Below are 18024 nucleotides of genomic sequence, written 5' to 3'. Positions count from 1 at the left end.
ACCTTTGTTTGGTAATGTTTTCGCGCGATTATAAAAATTTGATAGTATGAAAATGTTAATATAGAACCTGACAAAGAAAGTGCTTCATTGGAAAATGGAGGATACGCGCCTCTACTAATAATTTTCCTTAAAATCGTGCTTCTACAGGGGACGCTTCGACGATTCGAACGAAAACTAGCTGAACTCGAACCTTTTCCCCAAATTTCAAGATATCAATCTAAAACGCTGCGAATGAAACCTAAAATGCACGATCGTCTAAGCAAGCGGAGTGCGGCGTGCTTGGCAAATTTCAGCGAAGAAGTGGGGCAAAGAAACTCCGTACCGAGAGACGTGCGGTATTCGAGTATCGAGGCTGCTTCTCGAAGCGTCCTTCTGTCGTCCCGTGAATTCGTAAAACGAGGATTCGCGGTGTCCTCGAGACTTTCGGCGTTGGCGAGGCGGAGGAGCAGCAAAAGACGAGAGGCAGTGACGCGGTGGTGGAAGAAGGAGGATGTCGGGAAGAAGCAGAGAAGAGTCGAAGGCGAAGGAAGAGAAGGCATGTGTCCCAAACGACGTATGCACGCCGAGACACGTAAACGATATATCAGGGGGTTAGCCGCTGGGGACGGACGGCCCGGGCCATCTTTCTTCTACTTATACGTGTGATATTCACATGCGCAAACGTGATACACTCTATAGAGAGATCCACCGGCAAATATCCAGGACTGCCGCTCACGGCGGCACCGAGTGCTCTCGTGAGCTGTAAATGTATTAAGGTTTGACGACCGTGGAGGGACCCTTTGACTCGGGGGGTGTGCAGGGGTTGTCGGATCTTGTGCCTTACCCGGTACAGTACGTGCTGCACGCTTGGAACTTTCCTCGCTCCTCCGTACCGGCCAGAAGAACAAGATCGCTTCACTTACGAAATATGTTCGGGAAGATGTACGTTCTGCTGAATTTATGTAACGGTGTTTCCGTTAGGTACTTCTTGTCCGAGTACTTAATCCTTAACATTGTTCCCTTGTACCTAGGTCTTCTTTATTCCTAAAGTGCTTCGTTGTTTCAAGTCGTGGGGTGATGGTTCGGTTAAACGAACGAACTTTTATTGGGGTGGTTTGTGTTTTATAGACGAACATTATTAAATTAATAGCGGATTAATCTGTTTGATTAATCTGTTAGATTATTATAAATTTTTCAATCACGGAAATAAAAGTTAAGGCAGATAAATCAATTTCCGGACTTTGATTCGTACAAAGGTAAATACGATATGATTTATTCGTAAGAGAAATGTAAATCTTGCGATCATATCTATTGGTGGAAGAAGTAGAGATTTTATAAGTCGAGGAAGTTTCGAAAATAAAAATCATTCATCCAGGAGGGTGGTATCACCTGAACTTTTGACGAGAAAGACCGCTACTCCCTTTTGTATCTTTTAGCTTTAAAAGTTGTTCATGATCATATTTCTTTTTCAACCGCGATTCTTACAGTTAGAAAATACAGATACGATTATCGTTTGCAATACATATGTACGTTCTCTGTGATAAATGATTGTGATTTTCTAAGGGGAATCACGAGTTCTTTCTCAATTTTTGGTCGTACCGACCGAAGGCTACTGCGTTCTCCGATTTTAATCTCAATCCATCTTTTCCGCATTGCATGGCTTTCCAACGCGTTTGAATAATATCGCTTAAATAAAATATTAGATATCACGAAAAATATTGCGTACTTCAAATCTCTATTCCATTGCGACGAAACGAATAACACAGGTTTAACGAAAAATAATCACTATTGAAAGCCTTTCGCACAATATTTCTGTGTGGATCAATATTTTATTCTTCGTATCTCGTTTATTATATTTCTAATAATTTAAAATATACGATCCATCATCGCACACATCGTAAAAAGTTGTACGTTGTAAAAAGAGGGAAATGGTACGATCAGTTAGCAGATCTCGCAATTTATATTTTCGTATATAGAGTACGAAATATTTTAATATATATAAAATAGATATTCTCGAACTTTCATGCAGAAATATACAATATCAAGCCGTGGTTGACAAAACAAATAGCAAGAGTATCGTGTCAGCGATAATTGATTAAGCGTCAGGGATTTAATCGGTCGCGTAAATTTCTTAATTCCGAGCTCGTCGAACAGGTCGGTGAAGCGGAAATATGTGAGAGCCAGGCATCAGGACATCGTTGAAAGTGCTGGTACACCGGCTCGTTTGTATGCGCGTGCATTATTACGTCCTTATATTATATCGCGAAGGTACAAATGTCCGTACGTATGTAAAATTCCTAGCTCCGGCCGCGTAGAGCTATAATAATATCTGTGCTGATAAATGAGACACATAAACGTACACGTAGGGGATTCCCCTCTCCCCTTACATCCCCCTTTCTGTTGGTGCGCCGCCGCTGCTGCTGCCGCACGGCCACCACCGCCCGCGACGCCTCCACCCCCGTGTGTCTTGGCTTATTCCACTTTTGCGGCGATGCATTACGAATTTTACATTTTACAAACGGCCCCGTTATCTCACGCGACACGCGATCCTTCCAGTTTCACGATAAAGAATGGCTAGTATCGATGTTGCGAACCAGCTGGATACGTCCGATAGAAAATTCAATTATTATACTTTTCATAAGCTAACACGTTGCTTGAGGAAATTCATAGGATTTTCCAATGTTGCGTTATACAATCTGTGTTCTAGATATACTGTACAAGGATTGTTTATTGGAGAAACAGCAAGGTATAATAAAATGGTAATAATAGTTGACCCACGGTATGTAAAGATTATTTCTTTCTAAATTATTTAATTCTACTTTTTGAATAATTTTATTTTCCAAATAATTATAATTTATGGGAGTAAAAAGCCTTCTCGGTCGGTTTTTCAACAATAATTATAGCCTTCGTTGGACGAGTAATATTTTGTAATAAATGTTATTAAATTCTTGCTCAACTTTATAATAAATGTTACTAAATTCTTCGCCATCTTTGTAGAAAATATTATGTAATATTTTGTAATAAATATTACTAAATTTTTCTCCAACTTAAGCACCATTTTTACGTTCTACTATCAGTTGATGGAACAAAGTGTTGTATCAGAAGTTCCGTGAATTGTATCAAAAGTCCGAATTCTATTATTTTCTTAAATTCCGTGGCAATATATTCTTGAAATAAGAAGAAGAAAGGAAACAGGGAGACGACTGACGGTCGAAAGGGAAAGCGTTATACGCGCGAGGGGAGCTACGAACGTTGTCGCGTGATAAATAACGAAAGATTTGCGAAATATATCACAGCGGCAACACTCGTTTTGCACGATATAAGAGGTTCTACAGGAGTGTTTATCATATTTTCTAAGGCGAGCTACTTCTTTACTGTAGCAATCAAAAAATCGCCAAAACGAATTAAACGGTGACAAATGTATCGATCAATTTTGTTTACGTGTTCTGTAACAATAAATTATACAATATAATTCTGCTACTACAAGTATCGAAGTACTCTTTATGCTTTTCTTAAACTATTGCAAATTAGATATCCTTTCTTGTCACTGAATGATAATGGCATCAAATAGAATTTCAAAATTCTTATTTAATTTTTGCAGCAACTACTATGATACATAATCTTTTCTATTCTACGTATCTGTGTAGAATACAAATTATACTTTATTACATAATAATAATAATATAATAATATATAATAATATAATAACATATAACATGTAACAACATATAACAATAGTAATATATAACAATATAATAACATAATAATATACTTCTAGAGATATATAATAATAATGAAACACGCGCGTAATAAATTAGTACTTTAATGCTTCGTTACTTAATACCTTCACAAGATCACAAAAATGTTCAATTATGTAAATTAATCCATCAAAAATACATATCTAATCCAACTATGAATATTTAAACTAATGAGTCTTCTCCAATTTTCCACTATTACATCGTCATATCTATACCTGCATCGTAGTCGACATCTCCTTCATATAAGACAAATTGCAAGCGGATATCGATTTATCTAAATATGAAAGAAATAGTAGAGAAACAGTACTTGCTGATCGGATTAGACGAAAGCTTGGATCTGCGTGGAGGAATTCTTACTCGCATTAACATTCTCGTGCTTTTGAGCAAGGGTAATCCGGTCGCGATTCGTGATCAGGATTCGTACGCGGCAATCTGGGAACGCTGTGCAAGGACAGATTTTCGGATTCGCCATTCCCGTTAATGCGATTCGCCGTTTCTAGCGTGGATTAAGGGGAGCTGTCGTAAATAACGAAACGCCAGTCGATGTATCACCGAGGAATTCGGATCCTATTATTATTCTGGCCCCGTCTCGATCTGGTACGGTCTTTCACACACGCGTCTCTCCGCGATGTAGCTTTTCATCGCGATCCTCGTAGTGATCAACGACTCGAATCTCTTGCTGTACGAAAATCGGTCAACCCGAGCGTACAGCTGTTCTAACATTTCAAGAAGATTTGTTTGGAAGGAATTTGGCAGAACTTTGTTATTCTAGATTAATCGTCCGACTTGTTTGCTGCCTCTTCGTTTAACGAAAAAGGTCGCAATATACACCTGCCTGTAATATTTCTTTTCGATCGACGTTGATGCAGTTTTAAGGTAAATACTTTGGGATTTCGAAGAACATATTTGAATCTAACAGCGAGATAAATCTTATCGGGAAATGTTGGGAAATAATATTGTGAAGAGTATATGTAAAGTATATTGCAGATGTTTGTACGAACTGATATTCGAACACAACCATAGAAATGAAAATTTAGGAAAACAAATTGATCGATTCTACCTTTTGTAAACTTTTCAATTTCGCTACATATTTATCGTCAAACGTGTGATTACTAGTTTGTAAATATTTACGCAAATTCATATGTTTATAAGCGCAACGAAAGGAATGATAGTTAAACAGATGTTTGATCCGCTGGAGAATTCTAACGAATAATTTAGGTATTTTACATATTTTGTACTTGATGTATATACCGCGAGGCGCATTAAAATTCTCTATAAATAATTAAACTTCCATAGCCTAATCGTCAGATGGAAAAACTCACATTTGAGAGAAATCCTTTTTTCTCAAAACCACCAGAGATTTGCAGAGCTATCGATAAACGTCATCGGGTTTTTCTTCGGTGGTTCTTTTCTATCGTGAAAGAAACGTCGAGGGAGGTTGCGCTGTCAACCAGCTCTTTGAAGTCGACTGAAATACGAGTCGGTACCGGAGAGCATCGAAATCGTAGGGGGGTTGGCGTGGAAAGACGCAAGGAAGAAAGAAGGGGCAAAGGGATTTCAGTCAAAATACACCTCCTTGGTGTACCGGTGGCCGATAAATTATTATCTCCGAAAGATTAGCTCTGATGTCGCGACCCTCATAAATATCAGTATATTTTTGCCCGGTAAGCCGATTTCCTTTCTGCCGATGCCTTCGAAACGTAGAGCGGCTGCTGCCGAATCGCGCGAAATCCTTTCTCCCATCTTCTTCTTTTCTCGCGTCTCGATCCTCCCCCGTCGCAGAGTCTTTATAGACCGGGAGATTAAACGCGCTTCTCGTGTTCCTTTTTAATTTTGCCACTTGTATCTGCGCGGGTTATTTTCAGTAAGGTAAGGTCCCTGTGTGTCAGCGAATCTTTCGTTCCGAGGTAATCGTCCGCGACCAGCCTGCTTTCTGATCTTCACCACGCTCCACTCTTCCATTGGCTATTGGTAACTAGAAATTCTGTTTCTTCTGCCGCTCTTACGTCTCGTTTCTTTGCTTTTTCGACGGAGGTGTGAAATATAAGAAAATACTGGTAAGAAAATAGGATTTCGAAGTATTCATCGTGTCAGTAATCTTCGTCCGTATTAAAGAATCGAAGGATATCATTTAGATTCGTTTCCGAACAGTTTCAATATTTTGTGTAGTTAAGGAGTAGCGTATGTACGGAAAATTCTGGAAATAATGTGTTTAATCCAAATGTATTGTATAGAGCCGATTTTGTAGATTGGATGAGACGAAAATATACCAATCTTTATACGAGGTGAGGATATGAATACTTGTTGGGTTTATCGAATTCAACAAATTCTTCTGAAGTCGTAGACTCTTCAGAAATTTTCTTCTGAATCAAATCCGAATGAAGATAATGTAATTAAAGTTGTCACCAGTCGGAGCAATATCCGTAGAAAAGGTTTTAATTGCAACTGTGTCTTTATCGATCGTTCTCATTTCCTTCTTTCAAGGAGCAAAAGAAATAACACGTTTCGCGGTAGCTGAACGCGCTACACCTTCGTTCCTACTATACCTACAATCCAGGAAGAGATAGTCCCTTTGAATAACCCATGAATTGCCCGATAAAGCGAACGAAAAGAGGAACGGAAAGGCAGAGTGTGGTACGTAGATCGCGGAGGATGCTAAATTCGAAACTCTGCGCAATGCCATGTCGAAGGGAAACGACATAGACTTGGCGATCGCGTTGGAAACCGGCGACAAAAATCGTTGCCGCTGCTCTTCCCCGTGGATTTTTCCGTGTCATCTCGAATTGGTATGCGGCATGGCCTTCTAACAATACGACAATTTATATGGATTTGGAAGAGTCTTCAGCGTCTCTTCGGATCTGGTACCTCGAGTTTTACCTTCCGCTGTATTCAATGGATCTCCTCACCCTTCTCCCCTCTCTTTCTCCCTCTATCACTCTTTCTTTCTCACCCTCCCTGTCTCTCTTTCTGCCCGCTGTTCTCTTTAACCCTCTATCTTTTTCTTTCTTTTCCGCCTGACGGTCGGCTTGCACTCTTACTCGCACTACACAGATCGCTCTGCTGGGCATCAGCGAGGTTTTATCTCGCATTCAGAGACTGCATCGTCCCTCATGGATGGATCGGCAATCCTCTTTAACTCTCCGCCCCCTCCTTCCCTCTACAGTCGCGTTTTCTTTCTCCTTTTCCCTCGTTTGCTCTTCCCTTTCTAATACATACGTATACATACTCTCTTTTTCTCGCTCGCACTCCCTACTTACACCCTTAGCGTGTACGTTTCTCCGTCTGTACTCCCGCCGTTCTTTTTCCTCTGAGTCTATCCAACCACTCGATGCGAGATTATACCGCGGCTGGATACTCGCGAAAAATTCACGGATTCAACGTGTGCACGTACCTATCTACCTACGTACCCAGTGCATTCGTATTCCAAATTTCCTGGAATTTTTCACCTGTTTACTGGCTTCCGCCAATTTCTGAATTCAGAAAGGTACACATTTTAGCAATTATTAGTAGACTTGCAGGTATAGATTTGATTAAATGTACCGAATGTTTAGGGAGTTCAACGCTAATTATTGACATTATTATGATGGAAGTTTAATGGAAGGGAATTCTAGTTAGCGTCTGATTGAAGAACTTCTGCTGGCTAAATCTACTTGTTTGAACGTCTGCCGTTATTGGAATGAAAAATTATAAGTAGGAAGGGGAATTGGTACATTTCTATAGTATGGACTCCAATCTTATAAATTGTTTGTTTCATGACCAGTTTAAGATAAATAGAATCGTCTTGTAGCGATTATCATAATCATAGATATTGTTATTTAAAGATAGCTTTATAATAATAATAAGAGAAACCTTCTGTATATGTGGATACACATTACAGAGTATTCTAGAAGGTATAGTTAGAATAAAAGAAAAACAAAACTAGCTAACTAGTGGTAGATAGATGAAAAGGAAAGAAAAGGAAATAATAAAATGAAATATACATTCATGATTACGGACCGCGTTGCAAGCTGATAGTTTAGTAAAACCTATAGATTTGCAGACGAAATCATTTGTACCGCAAGACTGTTTTATTCGTGTTTAGTTTTATCCGAAAGATTAAATACTTGGTTTGTGTAGATCAATAATTGTTGGTTTATGAAAATATCAATAATAATTGAACTTGAAATTGTATGCAAAAATTTTGTTCCTTTCTAAAGAAACAACTGCTTTAATTTGCACTGTAGTACCTATATTTAAAGAATTTTTCATTTAATTTCTTACTTAACATTTTTATACTAATAAGTGAAAATATTTCTTCGTAAAATAATTATGAAATTTTATATGTGAACATAAGTTGAGTGTCACTGGCAACACACCGCAGCTTCGAATATTCAGCAAGAGATGGCGCTGTCAGTACTATCAACTAACTTAAATATTCACAATTTAATTCATCTATCCTTTCACAAATCTTGCAGCTGTTTTAAATATCGTTTATTGTCCTTTTATGTACTTTAAGGCAGTTAACATAATATGTAATGTAATATACAAATGTACTGCCATTAATGTTTATTTACGTTAGTTGATAATATTTTCCTTAGAAAATTTGATGAAATTGGTGTTTCTTGGTCATGATCATTGACTTACGCTCTCTCAAAGGGTTACGTAAAACCAAGGGCGGAAACTCGAGTAGAAACGTGTGTCGCAGTTCGGTACACGAGAACAAATGCGATATAATGTTACTTCTCAATGGCCTTCCATGATACATACGTTTTTATATACGCTTCAGAAAGTCTCTTCTATCAACATTGTCCATCTATGTATTCTTATTGACGCAATACTCGACAAAACATAATATACATTTGAGTATCTTTGCATGCAAACCCTAAAAATATCTACCCATACTTTCGCTTCTTTAACAGATTTCAATTGTTCTAAGCATTGGTAATATTTTAAATTACGATACAATCTCCAATTTTCAATTAGGATGATAATTATTTTTTTTGATCATCATAAAGTCTATATATTTCAATAAAGTTGCACGCTTTCCAAATATTTATTTAATTTTCCTTAATATTACAGCAGGAATTTACACCGCAACATAACAAAATTGTTGTTTATAGTATTACAGCTTCTGCGCTTTAAGATGACTTTCTTCTTTTCGAGTTCAATTGGTATATATAATTTACGAATGCATCAATAAAAACTTACTCTAAACAACTCAGAAAAAGACCCTTGCGTATAAAGGGAATTTCAAAGCGGATTCCTTTACATCAAACGCACGTTGCGTTGGAGCTACTATATCAGTAGACTAGCTGAAGCCCAGCGGAGAGGCAAGTTTACGATGTAACAGTGCAGGTCGGCTGATCTGCGAACGAGATTGGACCTGTAATTCAGTAGACCGATATTTACGATATTTATTGGACGGACGAAACAATGGATCGATATTGTTTTTCGATTGGCCGTTCTTTGTGTTTCATATGCTGGTGGTTACACACGCGGCGGTTTATCGCGGCGGCGTGTGTGCGGTTGTACTTGTATGGAAAACACAGACGCGGTCGTCCGTGCAGAGAGCAAGCCTCGTAAGCAACCGGGATCTTTATACGAACGAACATAAATAATATTTAATATGACAGGGAGAAGCGGCGCTGCTTTGTGCGATATATTTGGCATAGAAATGTCACCGATCGCGTATCTTACTTTCAAATAAGATCGCGCTCTTACTTTATCTCCATGGCGGATTGTGCGTCGAGCATTCAAAAACGCTATCCGTATCGATGAGCATCTTTTTTTTCTTCCAGGTATATAAGTATAATTTGATCGAGCAAGAACAGTCGGGGCTAGAAGGTTATAACATACTACATTAATGGCAGGAAATGAACGAAAATGGTATGAAAATGGTGTGGTTGAAAATGTTATCTGCGCTTATAGAATAATGGAGATGAGTGTATCAATGTTTTTACCGTTTATCTACTTTACATTTACTCGATTAGATAATGTAAGTATACCAGCCTTTATAATTTCTAACCACGTTCTTTCTCTATTTCTAAGCAACTCTTGAATCCCGATACATGTACACATCTTCCAGGAAGTAGCTAGTTCTTGTTCGTACGCTTTCGCAGAAAACGTATAATACACAAACCCGACAGGAAAGCTCGCGGTCTCGCGATCTGCCGGTATTCGTCGAATCTTCGATCAGTCCAGATCGAGCTGAAGTTGGCGAGCGCAGGAACAAGAGACGTATCGTCCATTTGAATATCAAATTTGATGCAGCGGCATAGCTCTTTCGCGTATCGCGTTATCCATAATCGTATTCAAATGAAGATCACATAAGGTATGCTGTTTTAACGGAGGTTAACTCTCGAAGCGCCGTCTTTCTTTCTCTAGCGCCCTCTAGTTTTCCTCCGTTGTCCCCTTCCACTGTTGCATCTCTGGTCAGCGTTCGCAGTATGGCGCGGAGTGGGACGAAAGAGAGGCTACGTTCGGTGACGAACAATAACGATAAAGCGTATAATGGTTAAGCGCGACAAATATACATAGGCAGCTCTAGGAGCGCGAGCTTCCTTGGAACTTGGAGCGCCAACGAAGTGCGGTGCAACGGAGGGAGAGAGAGAGAAAAACATAGAGCGAGAGAGAGTGTGATAGAGGTGAACGGAGGAGGAAGAGGTTAGAGAAGGGATCCACATATGCATACAATTGATACAGATATACCATCGTCTTTATATACGTGTCGCGTTATTCTTGCTGCTGCCGCGCGCGGTATACCGAGCCGGCATAACACGAACGGCCCGAGCGGAGAGCGCCTCATAGTCTACAATACGATAACGCCGCTCTCATAGATTCGATGTAGCCAGCCGAACGAACCAGACTACCGGATACCTGCGCGACCGTCCTCCGCCGCCTTATTGCGCTGACTATTCGCGACAGGACAGGTTCGCGTACATCTGTTCTTGTCATAAGAAGTGATTTAGGGCTGGTTGCGGGCATTGATCTACCCGCCGCGGAGGATATCGACCATAGAACCGAGGATCTCCCTTCAAAAAATCCAAGATCGAACGTGTTTCATTGAGCAACAACGTTTCAATGCCATTTTTCAGGGTAATGTTGTATGATTTGAGGTTAAATTAATGGAATAAGGAGATAGCAGAGGATTTCGGTAAAGTTTGAAGGTGAAGTCGACACATAGATTGCTTTGTTCTGTTTTCAATTCTATGGCGTCTGCGATATCGATATCGATTATATCGATTTTGTTTGAGTAACAGAGTTTTTAGTATTGTTTAGTGAATTATCTTTAATTGTACGTGTTTTCCGTGAATAGTGTAATATTTTAAAGTGTTCACAACTTAACCTGGATCTAACCTAAAATTCGCCTCATGTTTATGATATCTCTGACTGATTCTTTGATTATGTAAGTTGAGTAACATTAGTTTACATTTTATTATTTAGTGAACACTCTCTAATTAATGTAACATTCGTTATTCCAACGTATTATCAAAATTCATACTATTCGTTGATTCGCCCGATTAAAATTCGTAATGGATAGATACTTCAATTTCATTAAACAGTAATATAATATCTTCAAGAGTAAACTAGTTGTAATTATGTGTAAACATTGTTATTTCAATTTAGAATAATCCTTTTCCCTTATGTATCCAGAAATAACTGCCTAGAAGATATCTTTACGAATCACATTTATTCTCGTATACAAATTAATTTAGAAGTTAATAAATCAAAGCTGTTACATGTATGCCTTTTAGTCACTTCTGTGCATACATTCGAATTTCTATTAGGAGGTAATGGATTGGAAATTATGCTAATTGCTAATTGTTCCATGCTGTTTCGAGAATATTTCCCATCGTATTCAGTATAGGAGAGTTAGTCCGTTTCCATAGATAATGCTGTTGAGAAACACGGACATAAGCTCATGTATGACGCACCGGATAACCAGTTCTGTGTGATTTGTGGCTATTCCTGGCAGATCTGTTTGCGATAATAAAGTGGCAATGAGGCTTGTTACCGAGGCTAGTTGAACGAGAATCGTCGTATTCTCGGCGCTAGATTGTCAACATCATTGGTACATCATTTTGTAGAGATCATCTATCGCCGTGTCCACAGGTATATACCTGTCTCTATCTGAAACTAGTATTTATCCTTGTTAAAAAAATGTAATTCTGTCACGTTTATGTAAGTGATAATCAAAGATAAAAAAATCATTTCGTTACACGTCGTATCTACTAGTAACTGTTATTAAAATGTTTAACGTGGTATAAATTACAGCGTTTCGCTGTTTGAGATCTTGACTGATACGCCGTTTTTGCGTTCAAATTATCGTTGAAATTTTAATTTACTTTATCATAAGGTAGATACAGCTGTGAGTTTATAAGTAAATCTTTACGATTAATTCGTAGCTAGTAAAAATTATTTCTTGAGGCAATGCAACTATTAAAGCGGAAGTTGAAAAGATAAAATATTATTTGTATATTAATGTTTCGCGATGAATTTACTTATTTTATTTATAGATCAACTTTCATTAGATTATAGTAATATTCCAAACTGTTAAAGATACAGGAAATATTTTTTAATAATTTCTGCAAAGCATCACAAAGAAGGATACAGAATATAAGGAAAATGATATTTTATCTCAGTTTTTAAACTCAGAGTACCTTGGTTACTTTCCGATGGAGTTATGAATTAAAAATGATATTTGGCTTTTTTCTTTATATTTTTCCTTACCCTGTTCTCCATATCTGTTGTTTTTTCCACGACGCATGCTTACGTAGCGATTGCACGTAGATGACTGTTTATTTTCACCGCTCCATTATCTATTTTTAATGTTGGACCAGACGTAGTGTAAAATACGCTCGACGCTGTGAATGTAAAACTTAATCCCCGGCCGCAAAGGTAAAAAATTTTTATAATTCATGAGATGTTCATTTAACAAAGCGTAAATGAACAAAAACCGAACTGGTGTTTTCATAATATTTTCATGGCTCGGTTACAAACACCATATAACACGAGTCTCTTTAATTCTGCTTTTAAGAAAAATATATGTACGTGATTATAAGTTGGAATTTAATTAATTTCGTAAATTCGGTGTATTTCTAGAAATTATGTATTATAACATTCATACCAGGGATGTAACAACGTATAAATATTTTTGTGAATAATAATTCTATATATTTTCCATTTATCATTCTTATTTCAACTTTCGTGCTTAAAATTGTAGATCTGTGTTCTTCTAGCATAGAAAGTTTAGCTAAAATTACATGCAATTATACTTTAAATACGCCCAGGTATATGTATATGTAGTATATTCAGACATGTTCTCATTAAGTATGAATATTCTAATTTCATAACAGAAAGGAAAATTTCTATTTTTTTTATTTCTTCATTTTTATTTTGCTACCATCTTTTTTTTGCTTATTTGTTCTTATTTTGTATTCTATTTTATTCCTTACTCATTATCACATACAACAAATGCATTCATAATTCTTAGAAAAGATTCTACTATACATCTTATTATATTCGCTATACACGATAAATATTTCTTCGTATCTGAAATTAAATACCCGTGCTTATACAATATTCTATTCCCACTGGTAATACCTAACCAATAGTATTCCAGTTCGGAATAGAATTACCATTTCTATATATTACCTATATTTGTACCTTTTTGTATCAACGTCTAATTTTCCTCGCGTGTTAAAGTTTCTGTTAACGTGTGAAGATTCAAGAGAACGTTGAATACCGGAAACCGCTCGGAAGACGAAACCAACGGATATTTAAAGTCGATACAATAGCGCATTACCGACTGTATATTCAGTCCCGGCGTTTTGTTGGGCTGGCTACTTGTCATGTATCAGTGTATACGTCAGAGGAAGAGCACAGAAGCGAGTTTAGATCCGGACGAAAACGAGATGCTTATATTGTTGCAGATCCATTGTTACACCCGAGTCAGAAGAGAGGTAGGCCTGGCCACGTTGGTACCGCCTACTAGAGTGATCCCGACAAGGAAGGACTTGACCAACCTCGTCCTGCCCCTCCAGCACGATCCTCTACTCCTGGACTCAACCTGACGGGATCACGTTCTGTGCCGTCGTTCCGATTAATTCTTTTGCTGTAAAGGGTGCACTCTTTGGCCGATTCACCTGTCGCAAAGCGTATTGGAGATCGTTGATGCCGTGGAAAGAGAAATGGCGGCGGTTCAGGTTTATGCAACCCAGATATATTTATCATTCTTCCAGAGGAGTAATTGCAAGGTAAGTACCTATCCACTAAGAAACTGCTATCACGCAATACTATGCTTTTCTTTTGATGATTGGACTCGTACCCTAGTTAGAGGGAGAAATAATACTACATTATTTTGAAAAACCTCTGAAAAATGTGGGTTAATGTAGACTGAAATGCTATAGGTGGAGTTATTGCAGTTTAATTAATCTTGCAAGCTTGTTATGCTGCGGAATGATTATTTTATGTCACGATTGTTTTTTTTTTTTTTTTTAAGACAATTTATTAGGAGTATCTATCTGGAATGTAATTCTCTAATTAATGCAGAAGTTTTTCAAGTATACTAATTTAGCTAGAATAATCTGCATTGAAGAGCGAAATTCTAGAAGAAATTTTCATTTCAAGCTCCAGTAGGATTAATTGATTTCAAATTTGTAAGACGATGTACTATTTTGAATTAGTGCAATGATTGCAATATTAAAATATCAGTCGAGACGTATGAAATTAGAGAGGTGCAGGTCAATTTCCTGCCTGACGTGCCACGATAAATGCAATACATATTTACCAATAATGTAGATTTTTCTTATCTCCCGTATAAAATAAGTATTCCTTCATGAATAAGAATCTCGTGGATTCAACTTCATATCTCATCGTGGTGTCCTTTTTCTCGCTCGTTGTAACCAGGATTTTTTTCCCTTCATTCACCCACTATATTACATAAGCTTTATATATACTTCTTTACATTCTTCCTTTGCTTTGCACGTGTTAATCTATGCGTCTTTCAAGTTCTTTTTACCTTGTCCTTTTCTCTGTGAGATTATTTTTACGTCGCATTCAGATAAAACGTTGTAAAGGAGGTTTTGATAATACTTCGTACTTGAATACGTACGTATTTTATTATGTCTCAACTCTGTGCCAAATAACTGTGCTTATCTGTATAAACAAATTGAAAGAAATTAATAGAGAATACAAATAACGTTCGTCGCAATAACTTCCAACAAATACTTTAAAATAAAATAGAATACACGTGAAGAATATAAAATTGTGAAGCTTTATTCCGATATTGGATCGAAAAGATCGATATCCCAAAGAACAATACTTCGATAGACTTTGAAGAATCTTCGAACGAGGACTCGAGTGTGTCGAATCGTTCATGAAACGCGGCAGTATTCTTTAAGCGGAAAACGTATACGTCTCTTGAGTTATTCGTCTGTAACGAATAGCTGGCATTAGTTAACAGGATATCAAAAGGATACCTTGTGGCAGGCCACCAAGGCACCAAGACCCCACCCAGTCGATGCCCGGTGTAACATCAGGAACGAAACCCTACCGAACACAATGCCTCGAACCTGAGACTCTATCGCGATATCATCCGGTTATAAATTGGAACACAGCTTCGCCCTGGCATTATGATGTCTCTAATATGTCTTTTTCCTCGTTGGTCACTGACCGACCGATCTCTGAGTCGATCACCAACTGTATTTTTGTTTCTGAGGCATTCGTGTGTCCAGCAAATTGTTGCACTTTCCGCGATAGAACCGTATATTCTCACAATCAGTGGAAAGATTATATTCTACGCTCCTATTTGGAAGATACATTAAGATCGGTTCGTTTGGAAAACATTAGACCGATGATAGGAAATTCTCAGAAAGAAAAGAAGTCTAATTAAAAGTTCTACTATTTAATCTTTCATTATTGATGATTGTCTCCTACCTATTCCGTTGATGATGATTTTTTCATTCTTTTTTAGTTAAATATTCTTTCAATGCCTTTGTAGTCTAGTTCTCAGTATTCAACATTTTTCCTGTGAAAAAGTTTTACAATGATCTAAACTAATTCATCTAAAGAAGACTGTCTTCATTGTAAATTTTTCTACCTGTCTCGTATACAATACAAAGCCTACGATACACTTTGTTATAAAGAATAGTTTGTCGTTCAACTTTTCAACAGCAGACAAATCCTACAGTGATTTTAGGAAATCCCAAAATAGACAGGACTCTTCTTCATCCTGATCTATAAACGCACTAGGAAAAACGTAACTGATATAAAAATTCGTGTCGAAAATTATTGAGACGTTTTCGAGATTCCGAAATGTGAGGAAAAACGCGGCAACATGTTGCAGCTTGGAGAATTGTATAATACAAAAGATGAATGCCCTGTATCTGTCAGGAAGAGCAAATTGAGGATAGAGGATGAGAATGTGAGGTACGAAAATGTGATGTTGCACGCGTGGCCCGTGGTCGAACACTTTTTGCAGACTGGAGAATATTTATGGACAATACGAAGTGGCCTGGAGTTGCAAGATCCTCGACCTCTTCCGCCGACCAGGAATTATTCAAAATCCTTGCTCGTGCGACTGCTCGAGATAAATAACGTTCGCCTCTTCCTCCACTTCTCTTCTTCCCTTATCCAGCTTCTCTTCCACCTTCATCGGATGTTTCGTGTGGGTGAGCTCTCGGGGCTCTCCGTTGTTGGATGTTTAACATAACACGGGCAATCATTTATGCGTGGCGAGCTGGACAGCGACCCCATAATTTAGACCAGTGGGCAGAACTAGCTTGCAGCACTACCCTGCGATTGGTCCCATACGGGGTGTACCTCGTAACCTTGTACTTGAACGCTTCTTGGAATACACTTTAATGTCTGTCTTCCACTGCTCCACTTCGTAATTCATTTGCAACAGTTCTTTTCCTCGCTTTATATTCGACTATTTCAGTTCCTTTGGTGTATTTATATTGTACCGTAGAAGAATTATTGATAGTGAGTTGTCGTCGTAGAAAAAGGAGGACAATACGTTTTCTATTAAAAAAAATATGGTAGATCTGGGGGTTTTCCTCCTACAGCGAATAAATCAGTTTCACATCGTATATACTTGCATTGCATATCTATTGCATATGTGCAACTTGTGCCTTAACTTCAAACGCTTGCTGCACGATTTTTCTAGTATCTGCTAAGCAATCCAAGCGATCTATTAAACGTTCTAGCACTGTGTCCATCGCAGAACATCGAAACACAAACAATTTGTATACAGAGACCTGCGACCTGAAACTTTAAAACTACGAACCAAAGGTAAACACTTTATACGATAGATAATCGAATTAATTTGTTAGTCTTCTTTGCGAATTAATTTTCACAATTCTTTAATACTTCCATAACATGTTTTAGTTTGGAGTATTTACGCGTCCATCTGCTCCTCCAGTGCAAAACTTGTCAATTCATTTAAAATCCCTGGAGAATGAGTTGGCCCATTCATAAGAGATTGAAGAATGCATTTTCCTTGCTGCGGCGGCTTTTAAAAAGTCACTGGGTATATCGAGGGGGCCTATATACGTATGTAAGCATCGCAAGGCCCCCCACGGTGGGATAAAGGCAGGCTCCACGACAGTAGCCATGTACACCATGGGTTAGACAATGCCGCTCGCATTAATACACTTCATATTAGTCCGTTTTAATGCGTGTTTGCCGGCCATTGTGAATGAGCGACACTGTTTATCACCGACCCCCGTACGGCCCCCTACCCCCTGGGTCGGGGGGGGGGAGGGCGCATTTGTCTCGAGCCTGCTGGTGATCGGGGGGATAACAAATCCGTATACGCCGTATTCAGTTTTTCAATTCCTTCGTTCGCGTGTATCTGGTTCACTCGATTCCTACCGACCTCTGCCTTCCACCAAACGTAAGTTGGTATTATCACTGGAGTATGAAAATTAGAATTTCGAAGAGACGGTGATTTAAGGGATGGTTCCTTTAGTTGGTTTAGTTAGTTTAGATCTTATCGTTGAATTTTGGATAAGATTTTGTTAGAGTGTTCTTTTCCAGTTAGTTCTAACCCTTGAGCAACCGCAATGATCCGTAGAATTTCAAACGATATTTTACTTGATACGTATGAATATATTTCGTCTGATTGTGTTTGCACAAAGGAAAATTGATTTTCTCTTAACAATTTTATAAAAATCTATATTAGGTGGATTAATTGTCGAATTGTCTAAGTCCAATGGTATTTTTAATTTAACTTAACATAGAAACTGCCTTTACGGTCCAATTTTGCGATTAATGTCAATATGTAAATAGTATAATATTGTAATAT

At 38.0% G+C, this 18024-nt stretch overlaps 2 long non-coding RNA genes across 9 annotated transcripts in view; one reads left to right on the top strand and one right to left on the bottom strand.

Annotated features, from left to right (window-relative positions):
* The window catches only part of LOC143303169 (uncharacterized), a 216123-nt gene that overhangs the window by 119507 nt on the left and 78592 nt on the right, over nt 1-18024 (top strand). Inside the window, exons 1-2 of one of the 6 annotated variants that reach the window (XR_013059219.1) lie at nt 10173-10379; nt 13649-13972. This is a non-coding gene — a long non-coding RNA (uncharacterized LOC143303169). The other 5 variants (XR_013059222.1, XR_013059221.1, XR_013059220.1 and 2 more) reach the window with 5 other exon arrangements.
* LOC143303168 (uncharacterized) lies at nt 11388-17680 on the bottom strand. Of its 3 annotated transcripts, none has more exons than XR_013059215.1 (4): nt 14506-17680; nt 13383-14044; nt 12447-13268; nt 11388-11852 (listed from the first exon to the last, which is right to left on the bottom strand). It is a non-coding gene; the product is annotated as an uncharacterized LOC143303168 (long non-coding RNA). The 3 variants fall into 3 exon arrangements; XR_013059216.1 differs by having other exon boundaries at nt 12447-14044; nt 14506-14648; nt 14737-17680; XR_013059214.1 differs by having other exon boundaries at nt 12447-14044.

The sequence above is a fragment of the Bombus vancouverensis genome, chromosome 9, assembly GCF_051014615.1.
Source record: "Bombus vancouverensis nearcticus chromosome 9, iyBomVanc1_principal, whole genome shotgun sequence".
In the NCBI taxonomy this organism is placed as follows: domain Eukaryota; kingdom Metazoa; phylum Arthropoda; class Insecta; order Hymenoptera; family Apidae; genus Bombus; species Bombus vancouverensis.
The sequence above is the reverse complement of the archived record's forward strand: the minus strand, read 5'-3'. Positions and strand labels throughout refer to the sequence as shown.